This window comes from Lepidochelys kempii, chromosome 1, assembly GCF_965140265.1.
Source record: "Lepidochelys kempii isolate rLepKem1 chromosome 1, rLepKem1.hap2, whole genome shotgun sequence".
Classification (NCBI taxonomy): Eukaryota; Metazoa; Chordata; order Testudines; family Cheloniidae; genus Lepidochelys; species Lepidochelys kempii.
In genome coordinates, this window is record NC_133256.1 from 279,497,252 (window position 1) to 279,520,005 (window position 22,754).

At 38.6% G+C, this 22,754-nt stretch overlaps 1 protein-coding gene across 4 annotated transcripts in view; it reads right to left on the reverse strand.

Annotated features, from left to right (window-relative positions):
* The window catches only part of SYT1 (synaptotagmin 1), a 512,267-nt gene that overhangs the window by 400,018 nt on the left and 89,495 nt on the right, over positions 1-22,754 (reverse strand). For 2 of the 4 annotated variants that reach the window (XM_073327688.1, XM_073327687.1), the window contains exon 2: positions 4,927-5,036. The exons of the other annotated variants lie outside the window; for them this stretch is intronic. The gene's annotated coding sequence lies outside the window, so the exon portion shown is untranslated. The remainder of the gene's footprint in view (positions 1-4,926; positions 5,037-22,754) is intronic. 4 annotated transcript variants of the gene reach the window in all.

Here is a 22,754-nt window from a genome sequence, read left to right on the forward strand (position 1 = left end):
TGCCCTGAACATGAACAGTTTTCTCTCTCTTCTAAAACTTTCTCTTGGTATTTACTAACATAACTTTAGATATTCTTATTATCTATATAAATGTCCAATGGCTTTTGGAATTTTGCTATGTTCTTGGTCTCAATGGCATCATGCAACAATGAGTTGGACCTATCACCCTGCCAATTAAGGATCACAATAAGGTGATTGGGGCTAGTCAAACAATTTCCCTCAAAACTTTTTTTCCATAGAAAATTGGGTTTTCATCCCAATGAAAATGTTTGCGGCAAACCTTGTCTTTCCTCAAAAGCTGTTCAGTTCCCCCTTGACGAAAACTGAAATCTTTTCGGTTTTCAAGTTTTTGAAACAATTGGAAGTTTTCTGTAGAAACACAGCCCATTTCCTGACCAGCTTCCCTGTTGACTTCCACTGGGAAGGTTCTTGGGAGACCGAGGACAGTAGGGAGCTCACAGTAAGGCCCCTGCTCCAATTAGTTAGCTGGGGTGATTCTTCAAGATTTTGAACTGGTTGTGCACAATTGTTTCTGTTTAAGACTAACAGAAACAGTAGGCTCGGGACCCAAGGTAGAGAGGCCCATGATGGTTGTTGGGGGGGGGGGGGTCTTTACACACTTTGTTAAGAGCCTATCATAAATACAGCATCCCACGAAGAGGAAAAAAACTTTTTGGACCACCATTTCTATTGTCTCTCTGATACGGAAGAGTAAAGCCTGTGCTTAGCTATGCTACCTGCTTTAAATTCTAGTTTTTCCTGCAAAATCCTCATGGTACTTCTGGTTCACTGTTGATATCTGAAAAAAAAAAAAACCAAAACAGAAGTCTCATTGCAACTGATGGTATTGGTGATGTCATGGAATGAAGAATTTGGTGTTACTTCCAAGTTAACGAGGAAATACCAAGAGGTTTTCATAGAGGGATTTTAATTTATCAGTGGGTCACCAGAGAAGGATGTAAGAAAAGTAAGGAGTACTGGTTATGAGAGCAGGAGGGAGATGGGAAAGAGGAATCATGGACAGACGTTCATATTTTCATGTGTGTTATTACACTTTATGACCGTTGTTCTTTGAGACAAGTCTGCAAATTCTAACAGCTTTGAAGCACACTTGCAATGAACAAGTTTCAAGTGAGAGTTCATTAGTTGGACTATCCCTTACTTCAGAAAATAGTTGGTGTTTATATAGAAACACCTTATAACTACGCCTTACTTTTGGTGTCCAGAGAATTTGGTAAGTCTATTGGCAAGGAAAAAGGGTTCTGAAAAAATACTTGGGATTAGTTAGGAAGACCAGTCATTTTTCTCAACCCACTTAAACAACACTCAGGAAGCAACACTTCGGCATTGCTAACTGCATAAAAACATGTAGATATTTATATATGTTTATAAGATTAATAAATGCATTATAGTGAAGATAAAATGTCTGTGAGCTAAATCCTCCATTTGTTCCATTGGTCAACTCCATGGACTATAATGGAATTTTGCCTGGACTCCCAGTACTCCATTAGAGTCACCAGAGTTTTTCCTGCAAGAGAACTGAATAAGGATTCCAGATTTTGTTCTTCTGTTCCTGAATCAATGGGCTACAGAATACTGTTAAAAAGAAAGTGGAAGAGTTGCCAAACAGGAACATATTCAGCTCTGGTATAAGCAGGCATGACTTCACTGAACTTAAGAGGCAATATTCTCAAGACCGTTTAGCTTTGGGTTCTTTGATTTTAGGGCCAAAAGTACCAAACTCACAAAAGCACAATTTACAGAAGCCTGGGGGCAGCTCTAAGTTGTAGCAATTGCTACTGATCCCAAAGGGACCATTCCAATAACTGGGGAATCACTGGGGCATAGTGGCCCACTGGCTATCCTGCCTTCTCCTGGGTATTTCACCTATGACAGTGTCAGAGCTAGTGGGCTGGAGTAGACCTGCTTTGAAAGCTCTATGCCTTTTGAGGATTCCTCTTAAAGTATGAGAATCCCCAGGGCCTCTAATAAGGTGATTTTACATCTTTGGTGAGTCACTTTGCATTTCTGGAGAGGCCAAGATAGTTGTAATAGGGAAGAGTTTGGCCCAAAGGTTGATTTTATCCAAAGTTTCCAAAGTCACTTGATACAAAATGTTAAAATCTGTAATTTGAAAGATATACACTCTGATCATGCAATAGGATCCCAATGAAGTCCAATGGACTTTGTGCCAGCATAATTGTGTAATTGGATGGATCCTATTGTGTAATTGAGATCCTAGTAGATAATTCCCTTTAATCAAAATTTTACTGATAACTTATAACACATTGTGTGATTATCAAGATTGGAAGATGCTATTAAAAAAGCAATGCCTGAACGCTCAGCTAAGTAAGAATGGTGATTGCTACCTGGCAGACATTTAGAGTTCATTGCTAAAAGTACTTGAAGTGGATTTGTGAAGCCCATTCAGTCCCAACATGCCCTTTATAGATTTTTCTGAAATATGCCTTGACATAGTTTTGTTCCCTTTGTGCTTTCTACTTTATATTTACCTCACAGGAAACTTTATTCTATTCCATGTTCTTAGTTACGTATCTTATTGTTGATCACTGGTATATGTTGGTAAGCTGTTTAGTAGCAATCCAGGTTCAAACACAGGCAGATGTGAATGCCAGTCCTGGAAACCACAGTTCAAATAGGAACTTCAGCTCTCAGATCCCAAAACATTTGCCAGTCCTCATTTCAATTAGAATGAGTTATCTACGAGAACAGATTTAAGCATTGGTGACTTATTTAACTCCCAGACACATTCATGAGAAGTAGTTCATATGCCCAAAAGAAGCTACACATGACGGAGACACACATGATTGAGAACAGAGATGGAAACTAATATTTATCATCCTAATGAACACACTCCTACTGCAATCAAGATTCATTTTCAACAGTATCTGTGGGAGAAAGTGTTGGGGGAGTAAGAAAATAATTCTTTTTCCAATCTCCATCTCTCCTCCCCTTTCTTACAAATTGCAAAAGGTTGTATCGAATTTTTTGTACTGAAAATAAAACAGGCTTTAGGCAAAACAAGAGCCAGAGCTAAGGTCACAGATGGACTGAAAGAAAGACTTAGCTTCACTGGGACACCCCCTCTACAAATAGAAAAACAATACTAAGCTTTTGTAAGTGTATTATTTTCATAGGGGACAGAGCAGGACATATTGCTTTTCATTCACTTTTAGACTTTCACTTGTTTTGTGAACTTTTATTGGCATTTTCTCAGCTTTGTAGGTTTTTGTCGGTCATTTGACCTGTGAATTATCTCAAATTCTAGAAGTTCTCCCTCCAAAACACACACACACACACACACACACACACACACACACACACACACACACACACACACAAGAAAGCTCTATCGGAATGAAGTCCTTGAAATGTAAGCAAGAAAAAGTGGTATGAATAATGTGCGACATGCATCAAAAGTCTTGCAAATAACTTCAGACTATGAAAATACCTTTTAACAGTTAGAAGGAATGGTACATACTATGGTATTTTAATCAGAAGTTGTATCAAGCTTGTAACAATATAGGGAATCTAACGTTTCTCTTGTGCTATGACTTCCAAGGGGAGAATGTCACCCAAGTGTCTCTGGATCTCTGGGCTGTAGTAGGCAGAGGTACCTGTGTATAGTCTACTAAGAATAAACTACAGTTGGATATATAAAGCCATTTATTTCAGTTCATATTATTTCAAACATTTACTAATTCAAGAGGCATTGAAACAAAGCTAAAATTAGTAGTGAATGTCACTACTGACAACATCTGTTTTCAGATAAAGAAGTTAGAAGTAATTAATACAGTTTTAATAATAAGTTAACTTCTGATTAAATTTAAAATATTACCCCGGGAAAGAAGTACATAGAGAAATTTTAACCTCAAAACTTCCCTAATCAAAGGCATTCAACATGTGAATTGTAGGATACAAAAGAGCGTGAATTGGCATTTATTTACCATTATTTAAATACATAAAAGTTTTCATTAAAAAAAAAAAAGTATTTTTTGATACTAGTAACCACTTGAATCTTTATTTCCTCTATGGTAATTCAATTAATTAAACATAATTTTGAGTGTCTGGACATAATTAACTTTTATGAATATAATCAATATTAATAATATAAAGTGTCAGGATTGTGGAATTCATTTATGGTTTCGAAAATATGAATATTCAGAAAACATGGGACTGAATAAAAAGATCATTACTCATAATTCAATTACAACTAACTTCAAAACACTCTTACATTCAGTACAAGAACTCAAAATGACAGACTGAGGAAGCAATTTGATTGGCTAATGAAGATTCTGAGCTGTGTAATAATTGAATTGGATGGAATCACTAGCTAAAACAATACAGCAGACATTTTATAAACACAACTGTTCATAACTTCATGTATCTAGTTTCCATGGATTGAGACATACATATGTGAAACCAATGATACATGCTGCTGTACCCATCAATACTGTATATGAAAACAGAGGTTAAACCAAAGATAGAAAACCTTGCCTAGAAGGGATATGAACAGTGGTACACAAAAGCTCAAAGGCAGATGCCACAGCATATTTTTTTTATGATGCAAGACTGCTCAGGATCATCTATGGATAATGAACCATGACAACTCTGAATTTGATGAAGCATAAGTCGATAGTGAAAGAAGGCAAAGGAATGCAAGAAATATTTGAACAGTCAGCAAATGCATACAGACTGTTTTTTGCTTATCCTTGCAATCTGAAATAGCAACACAGGAGCCATAAAAATATGCCTCCACTAATTTGACATATCCCTGAAGTCCGAAAAAGCCATTTTTAGAAAAAAATTAATTTTCTCTATCGAAAAGTATCTTGCACTAAAACATTTCACAAGCTATACAACATCCACAAGGATACCAAACATTTTTTGGTGTGTTTAAAATACCTTATATGATCGGCATCAATGCAGTTTTCTATTCACAGGGAAATCTTGAGTGACATATGTACCGGTCAGGTTCTAGATTCTTCACTGCTCAAGCTCCCTTTTCTTTTTCACTTTAAAAAGAGAAAGTGAGAGAGATTCCATTTAAACACTGTCTGGCACGTCTCTACTTGCATTTGCTATTATCTCTTTGCCCACAACCAACTGCTGTTTAGAACACACATTAATTATTCTTGGTTTGTTCTATCCCCTTCAATTCTTGATTTTGAGAGGTTGAGAGGCAACAAAGGAGAATCAATCATAAGATCTACAAAAATGAACCTTGGATGAAGAAATTTTTTCCTTCTGTATGTTGTCACTCTTTATCATTGACACGTGGGGTTTTATTTATTTACTTTGTTAATGTGACCATATTTTTTGTTTTCTGCACTTTTTAAAACTGAGGCAAATGTGGTGAATTTGCCATTCTAGTGCTGTCACCCCAATGAGATACTTGTATGCCAGCTGATAAACACGTGAGAGAATGATTCCATAGTTTTAACTTCTTGATCATTCATTCATCTTGCTGCCTGTTTGAGATTAAAGGCCATAATACATAACCATAATTATGTGAATCTTTATCACTCTCACCACAACGCTTTGCCGATATGGACTTTAGAAAAGTCATGGAAACTTGTGGCAACTGAAGACAGGAAACCCAGGTATCCTTACTTTAGTCAGTATTGAGTAAACTCTTTACTGTAAAATGTGACGATAAAAGAATTCACTCTGCAGAAACCACACTTTGTTTTGGGCCACAGCCACAGGTTTTACTCAGTTAATATAGCTAATGAATTCAGTTGATTACCGTGGGAGTTTTGGCTGGTAAAGATTATGGAGACTGATTTATAGTCTACTGAAATAAATCAAGAGACTCCAGTTGATTTTAATAGGCTTTGGATCAGTCTTTATAGAATTTGGCCCTCTAAGCAGACAGCTTTTCCAATCTGCTCTATAAACACAGTTCACCCAGTATGGAAAGTCTTCCTTTGGTCAGCTTTATCAACAACGAAAACAACGACAACAACAACATGTTATGTTGGAAGGAGTTAATGACTGAGAGCAAGCAGGTCTTTTGAGCGGTAGGCAATCATAGACCTCATTAAAGCTTATGGGCGGGTGAGCCACACTTCATTCATACAAATGGAAGGAGCAGTTAAGCTCATTTATGGAATAGGATACATGAAAAACCAGAAGCCCCCACCCCTGGCACTTTGCCACGAGGGAAGACTGGAGCAAGAACTCAGGGAGAATTAGAGGGTTTTCCCTGGGACTGACTGTGAACACAAGGCCTGGGAGGTTGTTTGGTTGCAGCTGTGTTTTTCTGTGTGGGGTGTGGGTGACAAAGGCAGAAAAGAAGGCATGAGTGAGGGTGGAAAGGAGGCTTGGAAGTTATAAGCAAGAAAACTCCCTGCTGTTGCTTATTCCGGTTGGGGTCAGGAAAACAGGACTTTACTCATCATCAGTTTCTCCTCCTAATGAAACAACCAAGCAAGGCCCTGAATATTGGCTAACCCATTTGGACAAAGGTGCAGCAGTAACAAAGATAAGTTTAATTTTTTTCCACAGGCTTGGCTTACTCCTAAATTTCCACCCACAGCTTACATCCTACCTCAGGTGGGGTAAACGAGTCACCTCCCCTAGTGATTTAGTAGAAACAGTTCCCCCCAGATCAATATCTTCTGAAGATGGTGGGGTGTTTCATGCAAAATTTCTGTTACAGGTCCCTTGATACAAGTCCACATTAGGGTGTTGCAGCCAAAGAGCTAAATAGCCTTTCTGCATATTATTAACATTAGAGTTGTGACTATAGGCCCCTGTGTTAGTGCTGTACAAACGCATAATGAAAGATAGTCGCTGACCTGAAAATGTTACAAATCTAAATAGACAAGGCAGTCAAAGGACAGGAGAAATGATGTGTCCTACTCATTTTTCAGATGGAGAACTGAGGCACAGAAAAGTAAGTGACTTTTTCACATTATTGTGAAGTTCAGGCTTTTTCCATATTCTTAAGGTCTTGGAAACAATTATAGCAGATGACATTACATGCACTTTCTTAAAGATCACTAAAACCACAGTATTAAATTTAAAATTGCAGAGAAAAACAGGAGATATTGTACTTAAGAGATATTGCTAAATACTTTCTAAATATTTTCAATAGCTTTAGATTATTTTCTTCAGCTCCTCGATTAGACACTTGAAAATATCCTCTTTTCTTCTGTGCCAGCAGGAATTTCAAAGGAACAGTTTAGTATTTAAAAAAAAAAAAGGGATAAAATATATGCAAACATGGCTAATGAGACAAAATGCAGCAGGAAAACCAAGCAGATGTTTTTGGTATCCTACTACATTATGAAACACAGCAGCAATAGAAGATTTTAAATGCTTTGTTCTCATAATACTTCTCACTCTCAGTACTCAGTTATTTGCAGGATGCATATAGAACACCTGAATATAGTCCCTAAATTTCTATCCAATACTGCATCTAACAGCCCTTTGATGGGCTACGTAGCAAACTGGAAGTTGTTGCCCGATACCAATGGTTCTTTATGGAAAAAGTTCTGACAAACATTTGTATAAATACAAATCACATTCAGAAATATTTTCCATTTGTATTTTGTATCCAAATTTTCAGATTCATTCATACCTGTTCAAGCTAGTGGCTTAGGCAGCCCATTTAAAAAAAAATTGAACTAGCCTTTCTGCATTGAGGTCCTGGTCCTCAGACAGCTTCCCAACATAATTAGTGTCTTTTTTCAAGGGCAGGGGGGAGAAAGAGAGAGAAATCATCATGAATGGGTAGGAAAAGGCTCTCTTATCTAGAAAGCTCTGATCATCTAGTACAGGATGGTACTAGCAGCACTGGAAGATGTAGGTAAAATCAAATATTACGTTTAAACTTTGTCTAGAAAAAAAATCAGTCCAAAAAAACCCCCCAAAACAACAATGTTGACTGGCGATTTCCATAGTTTGAAACAAAATGTTTGCTACCAGTTGATTACAGTAGACTTCATTATCCAGACCCAAGAAGTGCAGTTCAGTGCTTACTCCCTTTTAGAAGGGCACAGAGGTCAGTGCATTCCTTTGTTTTGCTTGCATATGAAGACTGCAGTGTTTATTTAAATCTGAAGATGTTTGAGAATTTTTTTAAGACCATTATGGTTTCAGTTGCATTGTAAAGACTAGAATAAATTGATGTGTGTTAGCCTGAGTAACTTCCCAACATCTCTAACACAGTCAATGTAGCTTGAGAGAGATATTTTACAAAAGTTGAATTTTTTCTGCAAGAGGAAAATATTCTCTGTAGACTTCCAAAAAAGAAGTCTGGTGAACCACATGATGAGCTCATGCCAACATGATGTAATGCTAGCCAAACTAACATGTCTGAATGCTTACAAAAATATGTTTATGTTACTGTAGTGTCCGGAGGAAAATTTGGTGCAACAGATTATTTGATATCTGCCAACTGGTGCCAAGATACTGAATGAGACATTCCTAGTTTGTTCAACAACTGAACTGGCTGAAAAACAAGAATTCTATTTAGCCAAAAAAAATTCCACAAAAAGTTTCAGTTTTGATGAATCTACATTTTCCAACAAAAAATGTTTCATTGGGGGAAAAAAAATCCAGACTGGTTTCATTCAACAGCTAGTGGTTGAACTTGTGTATCCTATATATTTCCTCAGTAGACACAAAAAACCAAACTCCTATGGGCCAAAGCCGGGGTGCTGGAACAATTTTTATAGTGGGAGTGCTAAGACCCATGGAACCAAATTGTAAACCCTGTATATAATGGAAACCAATTCAAGCCACAGGGTGCATAGGCAACACCTATGCCCACAATGGCAACAACTCCATCAAATGAGCCAGCAAAGTTAGTTTATTTCGATGATGCCATAAGGGCATGGTGCCTTACAAACAATACAGAGCCCATAAACTGCAACCTTCTTGGAGCAGGTAAGACCAAAAAAAGCTAACAAAGGATGGGGATAAATACTGGGATGATAAGAGACTGGGAAGACAAGGGCTACAGTAATGATTATGCAGCTACTGAAGTTAGTAAATGAATGCATCTTGAGGGTTACAAAGCTTTGAGGGTTTTATGTGGCTTTTTATTTCTAAAATATACACACAAGGGAAAAATTGGGTCTCACCAAAGACTGGAGCAAAGCAAGGAGCTTATGATTTGACCCGATATTTATACCTCCTTTAAACTTTTCAATCCTTTCTCAAATCAGATTTTAATCCTATACAATGTGTTGCATTGTTCCTTTTTTTAGTTCAAGATGTTAGAGCCATAAAAATGCCGAATAATTTCAGGAAGCATCATTAATCTACAAGTAAAATTCAAATACTATTATAATTCTAAAAGATACTAAGTTATTTCAACTTTTATCTGATTGCCTACTGTACTTCTATCTCCTGCATCATAATAGCATTTATTTTAGTCTGAGGCAGGTTAAAACTTATCTCTGTTCAGCAATGGGGACAAGAATCTCTAAGAAGTCTGGCATCTGTTCCTATACGGTAAGATCGTTCAGTCAGCCTTGACCTAAATGCACTAGGTGACACATGCAGCTATTTCGATGATCACATTATGTTGTGTTATGATTCAGTTACACTACAATTTTTAAGCTACTCCACACTAAATTGGGGAAAATATAAAAAGTTTATTACATGATTCTCCTGTCTAAATGAAAATCACAAAACATATAAATAATAAGGGCTTGGATAGTATATAACAGATCCTCCTTGCCCTTCTATTTGATGCTTTGGACAACTGCCCAGGTTTCAGCAAAATCCGGCTTATGTCACTGTATGCTTTTTCCAGAGCTTTCGTACACAGCTTGTACAATAATAGCTAGGATATTAACGAACATTTAGATGCTACAAAACTTGATATACACTCTATAGCCAAAAGCTGTCTCCACATTTTTTTATTTTTTTTTTTGCAATTAATTCTACTAACAATGTTAATGGGATGTTGTGTAGCGGTAATAGAGACCATCTTCACAATGGACCCCACAAATAATGCAGTGGGGAAACATTTGTCAGTATTGTCATTTCTGCCCTAGAACTGCACAGTTGGAAATTATATTCTCTCGATGTAAAAATGATCAATGGAAGATTTCTGGTATAGTTTTTGTATTCCATAGACTAAGTGTTTTGCAATAATTTGTATTGAAACAAAGGGCCAAGTCTGTATTTTTATAGAATTTGAAAGCTTAGTAGAGTACTGTACGTATGAAAGATCCTATCCAGCGTGGCAAGGCTTGAGCGTAGACTACATTTTATATCTGAACAAAGGCAGATATGTAAATTGATGCCTGATCAATCAAAGGATTGGGCAAGGCTGTGCAAGCATGGGGAGAAGAATGCATTTTGCACCAATCATGAACTGAAAATAGGGGAGAAACATGCACATTCACTTGTGCCAAATTACTTTTATGGCTTTAAGTTGAGGATGCTTCGGAGAATTCCTTTCCATTACTTGGCAAAAATTATTGCAGGATACCAGAGTGCCAATACCAGGAGTACTGAGTCCCCTTGCCAAAACAGAAGATCAGAAAGAACTGCATAAACACATATAACCCTATTCTGGAGATGAAATAACTCTGGACCAGCCAAGTAACAAACATCTTGGAATTACATTCTGCAGGATATTTTCACCAACCCACCCTCTTTTCCTGCAACTAAGGATGTATTCCGATAAGGGATGAGAGACCATAAATAATCTTTTTTACATACAGATGTTGCATCTGCTTATATAGAGACAACTTTAGCACAGATTCTGCCAGCTTGGTGGCGTGACTAACTCTTAGTAAAGCCAGTGCTGCACATGAAGGGCTGCCATGCAATAGGGCTGATCCTGTTCTCCTTGGCAGCCGCTAAAAGTATGTGTTATTCATATAAATTGTATTAGGTATAGTTTATAAGAACGTCTATAAGAATCATGACCTGAAAGTTCTCTTGCCAACATCTGTGTGTTACCACCTTTCAACATTACCCAGCTGATCCTCATATGTTGTTCTAGGCCATTTGTCTTTTCTGTGACTGATGTTCTCTGCTCAGTAGAAAACTTGTACAATACCTTGTGTGTTAAGGCCATGGAAGCCATCCTTGTTTCCAAGAAAATATTTGCCTGCTTCTTAACTTCCAGTATATCTACCAGGACAACATGTAAATGAGTCTTTGTGCAAAATTCTTAACTCACTTGCATGTTATTAATTTAACTGATTACTTTTCACGATGTGTGTGGCCCTCTTTCTCTATTTCCTTCTCAAGATTCATAGGACAATAAAGTGTATATAGTTTTTTAGAAAAGTGTCAGTGTTGTGAAAGTGAGATTATAAAATTGTATCAGCATGAGTCCCCCAATTATATAGCTTTTCAATATTGTCACATAGATTATAACACTTCTAGAAAGTCTGCTAGTGCCCCTTCTGCATTCACCATCAAATTCTGAAGAGGCCTGTTGGCCATAACAGACACACACACAAACTATATGTCAGCAAGTAACCAGAATCAGATGGAATCCCCGAATTTGGATCTCTCCTACTCCTTAGGATATTTTTAGTTTTAAACTATAATTCAAGTTATTAACTTTGATTTTCTTCTATTGCTAGCTTAGAATACACAGAGAGCTTCTTGCTTAGATGTCCCATAAGCTTTATCCCCATGCACAAATGCTGGAATACACAGTAATAAATAAATCTGTAGATCACTACACAATAAGCACATGAATTTTAAACCATTTCTTTATAATGCAGCAGGTCCTGTCCGTAAGTCTACATTCTGACCTCCCTCGCCAACCCAATTCCATACCGATCAACTCATTTACTTGCTGCTAAAGCACAATACCTCAAGCTTAAACTATGAGCGTGACCTTCAATTTATGAAAGACTTCAAAAAAACATGATCAATCTGCTGGTATAAGACCCCTGTGCTGATGGGGGAAAAAAACCTTGCTTATTTTTAATGCTACAAGGGAAAAAAACCTGCACACACAAAACTAACAAGCTGTCAGAGAAAGGGCAATTTTTTTGAGGTTCTCTCTTCCTGATTCATGCAAGTGCTCATTTAGAAAATATTAAAGTCAACTGATGTGATCAGCTGACAGCCTATAACCCCAACATAAGAGTTTAGTGCTCTTTACTGATGTCCAACTAATACAGAATATCACTCTGTATCTAAAGACCCGTGTGACTTTTTTAAGCTGATAAAACAATACTTTTTTCCAGAGCTTCGACTATTGATCTTGCAAGTTACCAAGGTATCACACTGAGCACTATAAACTGTACCCTCTGTTGGACAGAATTTAAGACAACAACTCATTAACTAGTAAGGATGGAGAGGATGTGTCTCTCTCCCTTCCTACCCCGTCAGCCATGGTGAACTGAAATAAACATTATTTGCACACACCCCTTTCATTTTTAAATGGTTGTTTCTTAGCAACAGCATTTAGAGGAGAGGTTGCTGTTTGCTCCAACAAATGCCTATGATAATTTAAAAAAAAAACACCTCTAGTCATCACAACTCAAAATCATACAATAAAAAAAAATAAATCCCAAAGGCTATGAACTTATCACGTGCATCCAGGCAGAGCTTTCTCACAGCTAAGGATCAGATAAAGATTTTAATTAGCTCCCTTGAAAATTAGTGTTCGCACTAAAAGGAAAAAAAAAGTTCACTACCACTTCGTTTTCACATAGTGTAGTCATTTATTGTTGTATTATAGCTTAGTTGCAACCAGTAGACTATTTACTATAATGTGCGTCGTTTCCTTTTAAACTAGATTTATGAGATTCTGTTGCCTAAAAGACAACAATTCAGCTAGGTCAATATAGTTTTTACGTTTTCCTTTGTTTTCTTATTATTTTGGGTGGTGGGGGGAACGAGGTGATGGAAAAGACCTGCCTGTGTAGGGGAACATCAAAGATCACTTCCCCAAGAGCAAAACTGTCTTCCACCATATCTTTTGGGAGTTAACTCTTAAGATATTTGAAATGAATTTGTGCAAATACAACAAAATACACTGTAGGGTACAATCCTGCCTTGGCAGAGGGAAGACTACACAACCTACTGAGTCTTTTCTATTAATACCTTCTATTAATATATATTAGATATACAGTATACCCACACAACATCCATTTTATCAAACCAGAACATCCAATATAACGATGGAAATACCATTTTCAGTTACTTTTATTTACCCTGGAAGCCATGGCTCTCTTATACCATGAAAGAATTCTTGTACAGCACTTGATGGGGAAGGAAAATAGCACATGTCGCCTCTGAGTGGGTGGCAATGGCATGCAATTTTATACATCTAATTATACACTTCATCTTAACTCGACATTTTGAAAGATGAAATGATCTAATTGCAGATTAATGCTTTTATTTTTCCAAGGCCTCAAAATGAAATGTGCAGAAAATAACCAGATACAAATGCTCGATAGTTCATGAGTAGCATGAGTAAATTCTTACTAATTACATGTCCCTAACTGACTAGCAAAGCAGCAGGATACAGCACCACCTGGATACATTATCTCCTCACAGATACATCACTCACAAAAAAAATCCTGCCTCACAGTAAAAAAGGAGAGGTTACTTACCTTACGGTAACTTGAGTTTTTAGAATTTTTTTTTTGTCCTTACAGATTCTCCACCACAGGATGAGCATGCACCAGTGTGTTCTCAACCAGAGAATGAAAAGCAGTGCTGCAGGCCCACACCTGTGCAGAGCAGCACCTCATGACTCCAAAGTAGGGCATATAAGTAGGCGTGGACCCGCCATCACTCAGTTCCGTCTCAAAAGTGAAGCAGAGCCTCCACACCCAAGGGGAAGGAGGGCAGAAGGTGGAGAATCCGTAGGGACAAAACACCTCAAAGAACTCAAGTCACTTCTTCTTCAAGTAAATGTCCCTATGGGTGCTCCACCATAGGAGATTTTCAAGCAGTAACTCAATGAGGACTGGGTGCTAAGAAGGGAAGTCCAAGATGGTTCAGAGGACTGGTGCTAAAGTTATCCCTGGTAACAGGTAAGATGCTTGGCAAAAGGTATGAATGGAAGACCAAATTGCAGTCCTATAAACTTCTCTTATGGGAATGTACTTGAGTCGAGCCATAGATGTGGACTGAGCTCTAGAGGATTGTGCTGTCACTCTATGAGGGGCTTCCATCCCAGTGGATTCATAGCAGATTAAGATGCAACCCAAAACCCACTTTGACAGTCTTTGAATGGAAATAGGTTGACACTTCATCCTCTCTGCAAATGATACAAAGCTGTTATAGTGGCCAAACGTACCCTCACTCAGCTCATTGATCGACCTTGCATTTTTAAATCCAAGAGGTTGTCCAGGATTTTGGAGAGTGGAACATCTGAGGTTTGGGAAGAGTGACAGGAACATCAGGAGTGGAAGTGTTTCCACTTTTGAAGGTAAATTTTGCATGGTCTAGGTTTTCTGCTAGATAGGAGAACTGACTGGACCTCATCAAAAGAGATGAGTTCCATGTCTGTGAATCATCTAAGAATCATGTTCTCAGGTTCAAGGAGAAGTGGTTGGGATGGAACTGGGCCCCCCGAGTTCTGTGACAAGAGATCCTTCCTGAGAGATATTCAATATGCACAGAGAGGTGAAGGAAGTTCACGTACAACATTTGTCGTGGCTAGGATGGTGTTATGAAGATAACCTTTGCTCTTCCCTGGTATGGTATGAGTAAGTTCTTGAGGATTAGAGGTAGAGGTCTGTAAACATACAGTAGGGTAAGGGGCCACAGTGTCATGAGGACATATCCCTATGAGTTGTAGCTGTATCCTCCCTGGGAACAGAAAAGATGGCATTTTGCATTGTTCAGGGTGACAAACGAGGTCTGCTCCTGAGGAGCCTCATGTCTGGCAGATGCTGTGGAAGACAGAATCACTGAGCTCACATTTGTGGTCCTGAATCAAGCGTCTGCTCAGGGAGTCTGCCATTGTATTCTGGAGGCCTGAAAGATATATTGTTGAGATTTCTATCTGATGGAAAATGCACCAGTTACACAATTCATCCACAAGGACTCGGATCCTGCTCTTCCCTGTTAGTTGATACAATACATTGCTGCTCTGTTGTCAAGCATTACCCTGATGGTGTGAAGGAAGTGTTGGCAAGCACAACAAACTGTGTTCAGCTCCAGAATGTTCATCTGCAGCATTACCTCTTGTATGGACCACTTGCCCTGGGCTTAGAGGTGAGACTCTCACATCCCAGAAGAGAAGCATCTGTTGTGAGGATCCTTGAGGGTGGGGGATGTGAAAATGGGGTTCCCATGCAGACCTTCATTGGGTCTTTCCACCACCTGAGAGAGTCCAGAACTTTCTGAGGTTCTGCATTGCATTTGGAGAGACTGTCTGTTTGGGGTGTACATCAACCTTAGCCACATTGAAGGCACTTGAGGTGCAGTCTTGCATGAAAGGTGATGAACATGGAGGCTGACACATGCCTACGAGTTTTAGGCAGGTGCTTGCCATTGTTTGCGGACTATGTTGTATTGTCGAGACTAGACTGGACAGAGTAGCAAATGTAGACTTCTTTTGATTGATGCAAAAGCCCAGAGACTGAAATAGGGCTAGAGTCCTGGAGGTTGCTCACTGAGTGGACCTGTAGAGCTGATTGACCCTTGGGGAGCCAGTCATCCAGGTAAGGGAATATTGCTGTGCTCCTCTGACATAGATGGGCCACCACTGTTGTGAGAAGTTTGTAAAGACTGTGTGGGCTGTGAAGTGCCCGAAGGAAAGGGCTCAGTATTGGAAGCTTTCTGAGCCTTAGTTGATGAAGATACGTTTTCCTCAATCTAGGGGTCCTGCTGCTCCTGGGTGTCTCCTGATGCCGAAGACATAGGCCTGAGGGTGATTGTGCAGTACCTAATGGCAATCCTGTGGTACTGAAGGTTGGTCAGTCATTGCCAGTGAATGATACCCCAATACCCACTGGTACTGTCTCTCTTGTTGAAACCCTATACAATTGTTTACTGAGGTGAACCCAGGGATTGTGATAACCCCTGGCTCTAGGACATCAGATAGGGCCTAAAGGTGCTTCTTTAGAATACTGGCTCAGAAGGGTGTGGTGGGAAGGTATTACCATGTGTGAATACAGGAGTATATACAAAAAAGCAATAGGTCACTGCTAGTGCCAGATGATGTATGGATTTTAATAAAAATTAATTTAATTAAAAAATATTTGCTGGTTTTTGATCACCTTACAGAGTGGTTAACTTTTTTTTTTAAAAAAAACTGATAAAAATTCTTAATTAAAATTTTACCTCTTTTTTTTCCCCCTTAGCCAGCTCTAGTCACTACCCCTGTCCCTTGGGAGGGATCCATTTTTGGCTCTCCAACTCTATCTTTACACACAATCCCTAACTTTGCCACTCTATCTAAGCTTAAACTACTGTCACCGACTCCCAGACGACCTCTCCCTCTCCACCTGGTCTCTCATCTCTAGCCTCAACCACTAATTCAATGTCAAACTAAAAAATATACTCATCTCTCTCAAGTCCTGTACCCATCACTACCAATGGCAATTTCACCTTCTCCCATCTCTCAGCCTCACAATTATATTGCCATTTTTGATGCCTCACAGAGAAACTACCAGAAAATCCTGCTTCCCCACCCTTTCTACAGCTGCTCCAACTCTATCTTTTCATCTCTATTCCAGCTGCCAAAAGTCTTGTGCAGCTCTTGATCAGTTCATACTTTGACTACTACAATTTCCCTCTGACTGCCCTGACATTCCCCATACTCCATGCAACCCAACCAAAAAGCAGCTATGAAAGCTCCTTATTTTGCTTTACTCTGTCCATCGGGGAATTACTCTGGAGAAGCAGGTAAAATGTGACTAACAGTGTGGAATTTAAATGCATTGTTGATATGGGGATCACAAGGACTGCACCTAAATAGCAGCCCATATTGGCAAAGGCATAATTTTCGACATTGCAGCATGTGTAAGAGAAAGGGAAAACATGAAGAAAAGAATAAATATTAAATGTCTGATTTGCCTAAATTTCTAATATTTCTTTGAGCCCATTAAAGAATAGTCTAAGAATATTCCAGTGTTACCAAGAAATTATTGGTGGCAAAGCTTGATTTTCTGTATAGATATTGCAGAGTATTCATAGACACAGAAGGATGAGTCACTGCAATGCTGACAGTCTATACTGAAGCTGAAACAAATTGGAGCTGTAATTTACAGTACAATAGCATTCATGGCAGTGGCACATGCAGTCCAGGCTTTTTAAATATTCTGTGAATAATAGCTTAGAAAGACAACGGACAATGAACAAGGACTGGATGATGAATCATCAGGTAGTTTAAGTAAAATTTTGCCTGATTAAATGCTTTGTTTTTAAGCCACCTGCACTGTGCTGTCTGATGTACCAGGACAGATCAAATTGTTCTCAGTCTTTCTAAAAACCAGACAAGCTTACAAATGATAAGTTTTATTATATTATGAAATTGATGCCAAACCGAAGTGCTGTGTATTGTGTGATTTCAATTATCTATCTTCTGGCCAGGGATTTAATATCAGCTATTGTTAAACATGCAACTAATCCAGATTTATCAAGCTTCTAATGTCTTTGTGTCACATGGATGTAATTCTATTTTTTCTCTTCCTGTCTTCAGAATGCATTTTTCTGCATCTTTGTTGTTTTCTCTGCCTACTGGTAACCAAAGACATTGGGCCCAATTCTGAACTCACTCTGGTTTTAACCAGTGTAACTCAATTGGCTTCTATAGGAGTTACCCCTAATTTACATCAATGTATGATCAGTATGAGGTCCTGTCTAGACTAGGGGCCAGATTTATAAAGGTAGTTAGACTCCTACTGTGATTAACAAATGCTCCTAAGCGAGTTAAGCCCCTTTGATAGTCAATGGGAGTTAGGAACCTAATGGGATTTATAGAATCTTCTAAGCGGGTTAGAGGTCTAGCTCCCATTTACTTTCAATTCAGGGAGTTTAACTCATCTAGGCAGCTGGTGGAATTTACAAATGCACCTATCTGCATGTTTAGGCATCTAAAAACCTTTAAATCTGGGCCTAGGTTAACTAGCACAGGCTCTTCTCCCATGATTTAGTTACCAGAGCATAATGTTCAAAGGAGCACAACAAACCTTAAACTGGAGGATACCTGACTTGCAGGAAGTGGCTCTACAAGGTGTGCTAAAGGAAATAAAACTCTAATGTGGCTGTGTGTGAAGGAGATAACCTAACCCCAGTCTCCATCTCTAATTTCTGAGATTGCGTGATTCTCCACCATCCAGCCCAATCAGAAGGTTACGTTTTTCTCATTTTGATGTTTCTTTTACATGCCATATTTAATATTTTCACACAAAGCCAACATTTTAAATAAAGATTTCCAGTTTTGAGAGAGTATTTTAGCAGTCATTATTACTCAATTTAATTACTAATGCTAATCTGATCATACAGCTTGCTAATAACCTGGTTGGCAGATACAATCAATAAGTCAGATGTCTAAATACTATTTATGCATACAATTAATTGTGCTTGCAATTTAACACCACAGTTTATTATGTACACAAAAATGTACCTGCAAAATAGGAAAGGCCTTGTTGAGGGTCATTTATAAAGTTGGTTATCTTCACCCATTTCTTGTGTGTGTGAAAGACAATATAGAACAAATTTAAGTGTATGGTCCTCATTCAGAGAGCACTCAGTTGTTCAACAAGCCGTAGCAGCTGCTGGCTTCCTTGTAGCCAAGTTCCACAATGCTCCTTTTAGGAAATGACTTACGGTGGTGTTTAGAAAAGAAAACTTGCTAATAAAATGGCTTTCTGCAGATGGGCAATTCAGAGTTTTTCCAATCACAGATGTACATCCAGAACACCTATTTGGTCCTGTTGGAAAACTATATCAAAATGAATATACTAATGCATTTTACTGAACAAGGCTTTATGTATAGCAAGATGGATTCATGGTAACTCCAAAGAGCATCCGATTCCTTGTTTAATCTATTCAAAATAAGAAAAGTTGTTTGATCATTCTTTAAGGTGTCATGGTGTTTGTATGTCCAAGTGTTATAATGAATGTTTTTTCCCTTAGAATTCTTATTTATTCCTATTGCAGCAGCACCCAGATATCCCAATCAAGATTAGTAATGCACTGTGCTGGTTGTGAAAATATAAGATTATATTTATCTAATTACAATATTGTTGTTAAGGTGAAAGCACGATATAGCAAGTACATTTAATAAACTGTCATAGGTAACAAGAACTATAATTTGTACTGAAAATTAGACTCACATCTGTGATAGCTCATATTGACCAGTGACAGATCAGGCACAAGATCTTACAGAAACTGAAAATTTGTTTCCCTTAAGATTATTATAATTCATCAATATGCTTATTACGATAGAGCCTCAGGGCCAAACATGGGTGCTAGACACTGTACAAACCTGTATTTAATATATTACAACTGATACTTTATTAAGAAAAAAATGTTTTAAAAAGTCAAAATCTAATTGATATCTGGCAAAAAGTTATTTACAGCAATGCACTGATTTATTTAATTGAAGATTTGGGAAATTTAAAAAAAAAACACATTTCCAATGTTACTAAAAACAACAAAACTTGTTGAGGTCCTTTAAGAAACTACTTATTTCTTGAGTGGCACTACTCATCCTTACTTAATTTTTTTAAACATTTTAACTAACAGGGTTGTCAGCCAGAAATAGTCATGTGAAGGCTACAATTACAATTTTGACAGTTTAACAGAATAATTTAAATATTTTAATTAACGTTTAAGTTCGTATTTTGTACTCTAAAACACCAGTACTGAACCAAAGCAAGTATTTTTTTAATTAAATACCTTTTAGCTATTAAGAATAGGAACATTAAACACTAAAAAATCAAGACTGTATTCAGAGCTATAGATCAAATGATGTATCTGAACGATCTCTCTCAAAACAGATTTTAAATACATTCATTCTAGCATTATAAATGTAAGAACATTCTAGAAGAAATATCCTTTTTTTGTTTTATTCCTGTTTCAGATAGTCTCTTGTGGAGTTCAGATGTCAAGTATGAAGATCATATAAATGCTTTATGCTTTGTAAAATCACAAATGATTAATTACAGCCTACATTAGTATTCAAGAAGAAACTCAGAAGTAAGACCCTATAAGGCCTCTGGACAGCAATTCATTTCAGGTGACATACTGGAATGATTTTATAGAATGTGATTAAATAAACAGATCAGCTCCCACAACTACCATCATTCGAGCACAGAAAAATAGAGCAGTAACGTTTTAACCCATTCGCAGTGCTCTATTACGCTAGAGCATATTGTTAGCTCCATGAAATCTGGGAAGATCGATCCCTTCTTCATGTAGATTTGCATATGAGATATATGGGAAATGTATATTTAACTCACCCATATAGGTATTAATCAACAAGGTCACTCAGGGTGTCCACCTGGAGTGGATAAAGGAGGAGACAAGCCAGAGTGGGGTTAGAGCTGGGGAGTGGCTACTTCATAGTGCATGCTACCTTGAAAAGAAAGCGGAAAGTCTGTGTTAAATTGTAGTGGACTGGATATTGGTTGGACAGCCATCGTACCTACAGAAGGGACAGCAACAGAAGCATCTGACCACATGTAAAATTGGCCCCTTTCCAATAAACACAGCCATGACTAGAGACTACCGTGAGCATTCACTTTCAGTGCCAAACTCAGTATTACACAAGATAATGGTCAGTAATTACAAATGTTGTAGCTACGTTGGCCCCAGGATGTTAGAGAGACAAGGTGACTGAGGTAATAGCTTGTATTGAATCAACTTCTGTTGGTAGGAGAGAAAAGCTTTCAAGCCACACAGAGCTGGTCTTCAAGTCTGGAAAAAGTACTCCGAGTGTCATAGCTAAATACAAGGTGGAACATATGGTTTAGCATAAATGGTTAACACATATTCCAAGGGACCATTCAAAGTAGAGTGGCCAGTTAACACCTCTAGAGTCATAAGACAAAAAGAGAGGGTTAGTGGGTTATAGATTGTTGTAATAAGCCATAAATCCAGTGTCTCTGTTCAGTCCATGATTTTTAGTATCCAGCAGAATTATGAATTTAAGCTCCCAGGCTTGTCCTTTGAAAGTGTTATGCAGGTTTCCTTTGAGGATGAGGACTGATAGGTCAGCTATAGAATGATTGGTTTGTGAAAAGTGTTCACCCACAGATAAGATGCTTTTCTCTTTTATCAATCATTTCCCTGTGTGAGTTCATTCGAGAGCATAGTGATTGTCTGGTTTCACCCACATAGTTGTTATGGGGGCATTCAGTGCACTCGATGAGGTACACCACATGTTGTGACAGGCATGCAGAGGACCCATGGATCTTGAAAGGTGTGGTGTGTTGATCATTGTAGCAGTGGATATATGTCTGCAGGATTTTCATCTGTTGTTCTGGCAGGGTCTGGTGCCGCTTTGAGTTGGTGTGTTCTGGTGTATGGGAGCTTGCTTCTGATGGTGAGCTTGGAGAGGTTAGGGGGTTATTTGAAGGCCAGAAGAGAGGGTTCATGAAAGATTTTTTTCCAGGATGAGATCCCCTGGATCAGACCATGCTGGGCTTCTGCCCTGTTCCTGCTGCTTCCATCTCCTCCCTCTCCACCCTTTCCCCTTCCCACTCTGTCTTTTTAACAGCACTGCATCAGACTCTTCTGTCATCCACCATGCACCTACTCCTCCCCATCAGCCTTCATCTCCTATTTCAACTCCTATCTCTCTCTTTCTCATCCTGTCCTCACAATCGTCCGTGCTGATGACCCATCCAACTATTTGGCTGCACATTTTTCATTTGACCTGCAGCCCTAGTTCAACTCTCCCATTCATCAAAAGCACCACTCACTTGACTTGGTCTTCATCAAGTACTGCTCTCCCTTTAATCTCTGTTGTTGAGTTCTCTCTCTCCCATCTCTCACTCCCATCATCATTTGGTCTCTTTCAGCATTACCTATGCTGAAAGGCCCTCCTGCTCCCACGCCTTGTTACTTAGCTGTTCTGTGACTTCCAGTCCATCCAGTGTTGGTGGCTTCTCATCTGTTCTCAGCCTTCTCCTCCCTGCCCTGTGTTCCCTCTTTCCCATTGATATGGTTGTCCATTCTCTCCCACCCTTAACTCTTTTACCCCCTGTCCTATATCAAGGTCCACCCTGTCAACCACCACCCAGACTCATCCTTTACACCCATTTCCCCCACTCATACTCTCACACAGGAGAGTGTCTCTGGTGGAAATCCCTTGACCAAGCCAACTTCCTCTATTACAAATTCATTCTCTCCTCTTTAAGTTCTGCCACGTTCCTTGCTAAAGAACTCTTTCTCCACCTTAACTGAATTCTATGCCCACAATCCTGTTCACCACCTTTGACTCACTCCTCAAATCTTCCTCTCCTCCTGCTTCCACTTCTTTCTCTCCACAGAGAATCTCACCAATTTCTTCCCATCTCTTCCTCTCCACAATATTATCATGCATTAATCTCTTCCATATATATTAACAAAACCAACCACACACACACACACATCCTTGATCCCACTTGCCTCTCCAGCTACTGCCCATTTCCCTTCCATCGCTAAATCCACTGAGCACAGTCTACAGTCCCCTTCTTTAGTGCATCAGATAAAAGCTGCTTGTATTCATTTCCAAGGCCCTTCATGGCCTATCCCCTCCCTCCCATTTCTCATTTGCTATCTTTAGGCTGACTCTTGCCTCAGATCAGACCATGATGATAGCTCCATCACTCACTTGATAA